We start from the raw sequence: 7382 nt of genomic DNA, 5'->3' as shown, positions 1-7382 counted from the left end.
TGCAGTCCATGCAACTCTCACAAGCGAGATCTGGTTGGATATTAAATTTGGGCTTGCACAGTTCCCAGAAAGCATCAAACAGATGCTCTGGCATATGGTGGAAGGTCTGTTTGTGCGGTTTTGTGAAGGTGGAAGGCAGCCCACCTGTAGGAGTAACACACATTGGAGTAATGAGGGTGCTTTGCATCACTGAGACCTGAGCTGAGCCTGCAGTTATGCTTGAGCTTCACCGCTTGCCAGGGAGCAGGAGACAAGACTTTGGAGTCTTTCAGTCTTTAGTAATCCGCTCGCCTGAGCCCCTACTGTGCACCAGATTGAAACTCACGTGGTGCTCTTGTCCCCTTTTGAGCTTTGAACTGCCACAATCACCCAAGGCAACAATGTTAGGGAGTAAGGGACCTCTAGTTGTCTTCCAGTGTCCCCTCTCCTAATAGTGCCTGCTCAGTAACTTAAGGTTTTTTGTTATCTGGTCACTCACTCTTTCCAACTAACTCACCAGATATCTATCCTCTTGGACCCGTGCCCTCCAGCAAAGCAGAGAAGTATAGTATGGTAATCCTATTTTGCCCTATAACCTCCTAGTATGCTTAATTTTGTGTTGACGCTAAATCATAATTTTAGTTTTGTACTTGGGATGTGCTCTAGTTTTGGCTTTTAAACAGCCTTCTCTCAAATGAGTCTTAGCTGTGGAAGTGGAGTAAGCAAGATAATTGCACCGTACTTTATTGGCACCTGTGCGTGCACCCAAGGGCCACTACCACTCATAATGCCTGCTACGAAACTGATTTAAAGGGTGAAGGTGGCGCTCAGTGTGAAACCTCAGCAGTTACCTTCATATGCCAGAACTGAAAACTTTCACATGGTTAGAGTGAATATGGCGGGCATGAATTTCTTCTCTCCTACAGGCTTTAGGGACACTTTCAAACTAGCTGTGAGGTAGTGCGCATGCGCGCACGCGCTGGGCTGTGGGGACACCTGGGTCCCACAACTGCGTGGGCCTTGTCTCCTATCTCCAGAGGGGGATGGGACAAGCGCCTTAGGAGCCTGACCGGACAAGATAGTAATGAGTGCACCATTCTGGGCAGGCGACAGTGGCACTGGTTTAGACTGGCATTCCGTGGGTGCTTGGATTAAGGAAGGACTCTGGTGTTGGGGACAGAGGGGCAAGGCTGAGGGAGCGGGTCTTGTGTGTCACTGGGGCACAGTGGGCTTTGGCCTGGGCGGTGTGGGGGTTCCATTTCCTAATTCCTGTGTGGGCCGGGTAGGCGGGGGCGGGCTTTTCCCCCTAGGCTATTAAAGGCGAAGGGCGGGCTTTTCCCAGGGATCCAGCTTCGGGACTCAGCTCGAGGTGACCGACTGCTGCCACAGGCTCGTGGGCACGAGTGGCGCTGCGCGGACACTTTGGGGGTTAGGCGTGCGTGGGCCGTCGGGGCGCATTTCCTGCACGTGGCTCCTCGTCGCCCTCCCTCCTCCACCAGCAAGGAGAGCAGAGGGCCAGGAGCCCTATGAAGATGCGCGCGATTCCCTGGTCCTGGCAGGCAGGACCGCAGCGGGATGGTCGCGCGCCACCTACCAGGGGCAGGTCACCCGCAGATCCCCTGCGCGCTTGTTCTGGCTGGCTGGACCAGGAGATGCGTACCTCCGCGGGCGCAGCTGTGATCTTAGAGAGTTAACTAAGGTGGGATGGGATGGAGCAAGGCAAGTCTTGAGAAAAGCAAAGTACCAGCGTGTAGTTGAGGGGTGCCAGGCAACTCCTGAGAAAAGGACTCTCTCCCTTGCTGCTCTGAAGGTTTCTGGAGGTCTTGTGGGTGGTCAAATGCCGGGGTGCACGTGGAGGGGGTGGGAAAGGACTCCACCTTGGTTTCTCTCCCACCAACCTGAGAGTGGAGGGAGAGACGTAGGCTTGGCGCCTTTTGGGGGCTTTGAATGGAGAACTCCGTTTCCCATAATGCTTTGTTTCTTTCTCTTTAATTTTGGTGGCCGCTAAGGTGTCTCGAGGACCTAAGTGCATGGCATGACTGGCTGGAGCACACCCTGCGTTCACAGGAGGTTCATAGATGTCTATATGAGCCGCTGCTGAAGATGCGGGAATACACCAGAGAAAATCCCGAAATGGTAAAAGACTGGGTCCTCTTTACAATTTTAGAAGTTGTACAGCAACTTTCTAGCATACACGATGGAGAGCAGATGTGTTAATTAAAGAAAGGTATTAGCAAGAAGGAGCTTTCTCTGAGGGCTGAGGTATGGTTTTACAAAATTGAGTCAGGTTTTGGAATATATTTTTAGTGGAGGCGAAAATCTCTAGTTGTAGGAAGTCAGTTCAAGAAGAATAGTACTACCATTTTTTGTATACTAAGCCAATTCTTGCACTATAGGAAGCAGATTTCAAATTTACTTTAGAAGTTTTGCTAATTTATATTTAAAAGTGTTTTAAGGACTACCTTAGTCACTAAGTGGCTTCGAAAAGTTCCAACATTTAAAATAGCCTTTCTCATTGAACACATTTCAAGTTTTGTGTCCCTGAAGTTTATTGGTGCTCCCCCACCCCAAACACAAACATTCCATCATGGAAGGGAGGGAGCTCACGAACCTTCAGACTGTGACTCCTTCCTCTGCCGCATTTTCCTGGGTAAGATACACATTTGGAAATGAGAGAGGTTTTCCTGTGGAAGATAATGACATGAAGCCAAAGAGCTAATCTGACTTCTTTAGGTTTAATGGAGAAAATGGGTCCATAAATGTTTAAACAGAAGTATAGCCCTTTGAAATAGATCTGTGCGGTATGTGAATAGTATAAAGCTGTTTCTTAAAGCAGCTCTGAAATTTGTCTCATTTTCTGTTAATGGGGGAGGGCAGGGACGCTTCATGTAATCAAACATACAGACCTTCTGTGTGGCTCCCCAAAGCTCTGGATGAGCTCAAGACTCCAGTACTCATCCTGATTTATTTATTTATTTAGCATCTTTTCCTGGGCTCTTGCCTCCTTTTTTTTTTTTAAAGATTTATTTATTTATTATATGTAAGTACACTGTAGCTGTCTTCAGACACTCTAGAAGAGGGAGTCAGATCTCATTAAGGATGGTTGTGAGCCACCATGTGGTTGCTGGGATTTGAACTCTGCACCTTTGGAAGAGCAGTGGGGTGCTCTTACCTGCTGAGCCATCTCACCAGCCCCAGGCTCTTGCCTCTTAGAAAACCAGGGTGGATATTACAGCTCTGCAAATGTTCTGGGATGCGAATATCAAGTTTCCTTAGATGGAGAGGGAGTCCAAAATCCTATTACTCGTAAGAGTCAGACATTCTGAGATTGCCAGTGTTATTCATGTTCAAGTCTGTGTAAATAATTGAGCTTATTAATGTTTGAAGTAACACCACCACATTTGCACTCTCAATGGAAGGCAAAAACTTGTTTTAGAAATAGTAACTCACAGTTCACTTACTTGGGGGGTGTGCATGTGTGTGTGTGTGTGTGTGTGTGTGTGTGAGTGTGAGTGTGAGTGTGAGTGTGTGTGTGTGGCGCAAGTGTGTTTATCCAGGTGAGTCTGCAGATCTGGCAAAGAAGAGCTCATGGAAGACTTCCAGGCTGCACTCCTGGAATATGCCTTGGCCATGTCAAAGTGCTTACAGTGCAGGTAGCTTTTTGAGTTCTACTGCAGTGCAAGCACTTCTTACATTACCATGGTGATTTAATCAGAGGCCACTGAATCCCCTGGTTTCTGCATAATTTGGTTGTGGATGTTTTTGAGCTGCTCCTTGTAATGTGTCTCTTGTGTTAAGGTGCATCTAGTGCTGTTAGTGAAGCAGCTTACAATCTACTGCTCTAAATGCCCCTTCTCGCACAGGCTACTTCGTACTCTGCATTTGAAAGGCATATCTTGAGAAATGATTTGAATGGCACACGTTTCAAAGGCTCTTTCAGTGTTTCACCGAGAAACAGATGGCAGAGACTGTAGTGTACAGTTGTGTAGAAGGACAAGCTCGGATCCTAGTAGTGCCAAAGTGCTCATAGTGCAGGTAGTTTTTGCATCACTCTACTGCAGTGTGAGCGCTTCTAGTACTCTTGGGATCAACCAAGGTCTTGAAGCAACTACAGTGCAAAGACATTGCTACTTACGATTAGTTTTGCAGATTTGCAGTTCAGCGTATATGTGAATATATGGCTGTGCAAATCCATGCAAAACTGATTGTGGTAATGTGCACCTTTCTGCATCGTCATGGACACCTTTATGCACATCTTCAGCATCCATGCCCGTTCATCCACAGGTGGGGATTAGTGGCATTACTTGTGTTAGATATAAAGTATTGCACTTGTCCCGGCCTGAGGAAGAAAAGAGGGTTTTTTATCATCTTTTCGTTTCTGTTGTAAGTTATGTTAGACTGTAATTATGAAATGTGCTGTTTTGCTGTTATCGGGTGGATCACGATGCAATTTTGATTAGTGTAATAGGAGGAAAATTGCACGGTATCCATCTGTAAACCGCAGGACCTTTGTGGACAGCAGTCTATCAGCGCTAAAGTAAGATTGTAAAATCCTTTAGCTAGTCATTGCTGTGAGCATATTTGGGGTGTAATTTTTAAAAACAATATATATTTTTAAAATATATTTGAAATCCTGATATTTTGATTGCACTGAATGTAAACAAATCTGAAATTTGCAAAATAAAGCTGATGTATAAATCTGAAAAAAATGGGCTTTCTTTTTTATTTTTTTAAAGATTTTATTTATTTATTTATTTTTATGTATGACAAGTACACTGTAGCTGTCTTCAGAAACACCAGAAGGCATCAGATCCCATTACAGATGGTTGTGAGTCACCATATGGTTGCTGGGAATTGAACTCAGGACTGCTGTAAGAGCAGTCAGTGCTCTTAACCACTGAGCCATCTCTCCAGCCCGAGGCTCTCTTTTTAAATTAGCAATGCTATAGGCTTTTCTAAAATAGAGTCTTGGTATGTAGCTCTGCTTAGCTTGGAACTCAATTTGTAAACTAGGCTAGCCTTGAACTTGATCTGTGTGCTTCTGCCTCTAGAGTGCTGAAATTAAAGGTAGGCACCCCCCACTCCTAGACTTTACAGCATCTAAAGCATTTAAATTTATTTATTTGTTTATTTTATTTATTTATTCGGTGTGTGGCATGTGGTAATTTGAGAACAGCTGTAGGGAGCTAGTCCTTTCTACCCTGTGGGTTATGGACATACATCTTAGATTTCTTAGGCCCGATGGCAAGTGCACTTCCCCCACTGAGCTAAAAACAAATTTTTTAGGGCATGTCTTGAAGGAACATTTGAACATACCTGGATTTGGTAAGTTTGTGTTGAGTCTGGTTTTATCACTACTGAAAACACTGCCAGTCCCATCTCCAGAGAGTGACTGTCATCAAGTGGGCCCTCAGGATTTGCCTTTGTAACCCAGTCTTGGGTGCTGATGGTGCTTGCCCAAGGAACTATAGTTTAAAAAATAAATAAAAAAGCCCAGTTATCTATTGTTGAAAGGACTCTGGCACATTTTTACCCCACTTTCTCATTCTCTTTTATATGTTAATGTTAACACTGCCCTGTTGTTGGTAAGTGGAAAAAATAGGCATGTGTTAGTTTTACCTACATAAACTGAATTCTCATCAGAAGGGATAGTATCACTATGTGTCATTCTTTTTTCAATTTTATTAGGTATTTACTTCATTTACATTTCAAATGCTATCCTCAAAGTCCCCTATACCCTCCCCCCCATGTGTCATTCTTTGTGCCTTGGAACTTCTCAAATTTGAAAGCCTTTTATTATTTTGGGGGGCCCTCATAACAAAGGTTCAGTTTAGTAAGAATTTTTTACTGAATTATGCTTCACCTTTGAGCTAGTTCCCTAAGCTTCCATTTCATTATGGAAAATACAGTGAAAACATTGGTCCTACACCAGTGATGTGGGGTTTCTGTTCTTGGGAGATGCAGAGTGGTCAAGAACATGGATTTTAACTGCTGTGATGACATGAAATCTTAGTGAAAAGAGATGGAGGCTAGTAAATTTTCTATTAAGTATGGAGGATTTCCTTAAGTCACTAATGTTTGAAGTAATTACAGAAACAAAAAATAACGAGATACTTCCTGTGTTGTCTATGACTTAGTATTTTGTTGGTGCCTAATTGTAGTTAAGTTTGATGTGGTAGCAAAGATCTCCCTTCTAATAAAGTAGATAAGTAAGTGGGGATTAAAGCTTATTTGTTATAGTCTTTAGTACTACCAGGGGTCTGCTTTAATACAAGTATATTACCATTGGTAGTTCACTGGTACTTAAGGTGGCACATATCCAGAAGGTAACTGTAGTTTACAGTTTTGCTGGGCATGTATCGAGGGGCTAGGGTAGATGAATTTACAAGTCTTGAAAATTAAATTTATTATTTTATTTTTGGAAACAGGTGAGTATTTATTTATTTATTTTGCATGTCCTGTAACTCACTTTAAATAAGGCTGGCCTTGGACTTAGAGATCATCCTGCCTCCTGAGTGCTGGGATGAAAGCTGTGTGCCACCACTGTTCTGCGAAAATTAGGGTTTTATTCTTTTTAAAGTTAGATATGAGAGGTGGACCACTTGCCTAGCACGTGAGGGGCACTGGGTTCCAACCCCAGCACCACAAACAAAAAGTTAGACTATAAAATAACTGTCTTGTGCTTAATGTCATTTGTGAAGAGCATTTGTGAATGGGGAGATTTATACTGGTTATGGGAAGAATTAATAATATATGTATACAGACCCATATAGAAAATCATTTTGAGAATTCCTGTAAGTTTAGTGGACAGCTACAAAACAGAAGAAATCTCAAGAATGGTAGCCAAAGAGATGGCTCACTAGTTCACTGGCAGTTATTCCAGAGGACCTGGGTTTGATTCCCAGCATCTACATGGTAGTTCACAGCCATCTATAACTGGAGTCCCAGGGAATCTGATGTTCTATTCTGTCTTCTGCAGGCACCAGGCAGGCATGACCATAGTATACAGACATACATACAGACAGACAGACAAGACACCCATACACATAAAAATGATTTTTAAAAAACGGGTGGGGAGGATGTGCAGGGTGTTGATACAGCTCAGAAAGTAAAGGTGCTTGCTACCAGATCTGACAACCTGAATTTTATTCCTGGACTGACATGGTGGTAAGAGAGAAAAGACCTTTAAATGTGTTGTGACCCACACATATACTCATAAGTAAATAAATGCAATAAATACAAATAAAATAAAATATTGGTGAGAATAAATTATGTGAAACTTTATTAGTACATAAAACCTATTATACAGTGGTATTTAAAAAGTGATGCTGAAAGCCGGGCGTGGTGGCGCACGCCTTTAATCCCAGCACTCGGGAGGCAGAGGCAGGCGGATTTCTGAGTTC

The 7382-nt window shown here is 43.4% G+C and overlaps 1 long non-coding RNA gene across 1 annotated transcript; it reads left to right on the top strand.

Moving 5' to 3' along the window:
* The first annotated feature begins 1320 nt into the window (after positions 1-1320).
* On the top strand, positions 1321-3614 carry LOC110313241. The gene is made up of 3 exons (XR_002380091.1): positions 1321-1678; positions 1989-2115; positions 3537-3614. It is a non-coding gene; the product is annotated as an uncharacterized LOC110313241 (long non-coding RNA).
* Positions 3615-7382: the final 3768 nt, after the last annotated feature.

This window comes from Mus pahari, chromosome X (assembly GCF_900095145.1).
Source record: "Mus pahari chromosome X, PAHARI_EIJ_v1.1, whole genome shotgun sequence".
NCBI lineage: Eukaryota > Metazoa > Chordata > Mammalia > Rodentia > Muridae > Mus > Mus pahari.
This window is presented reverse-complemented; position numbering and strand designations above follow the sequence as displayed.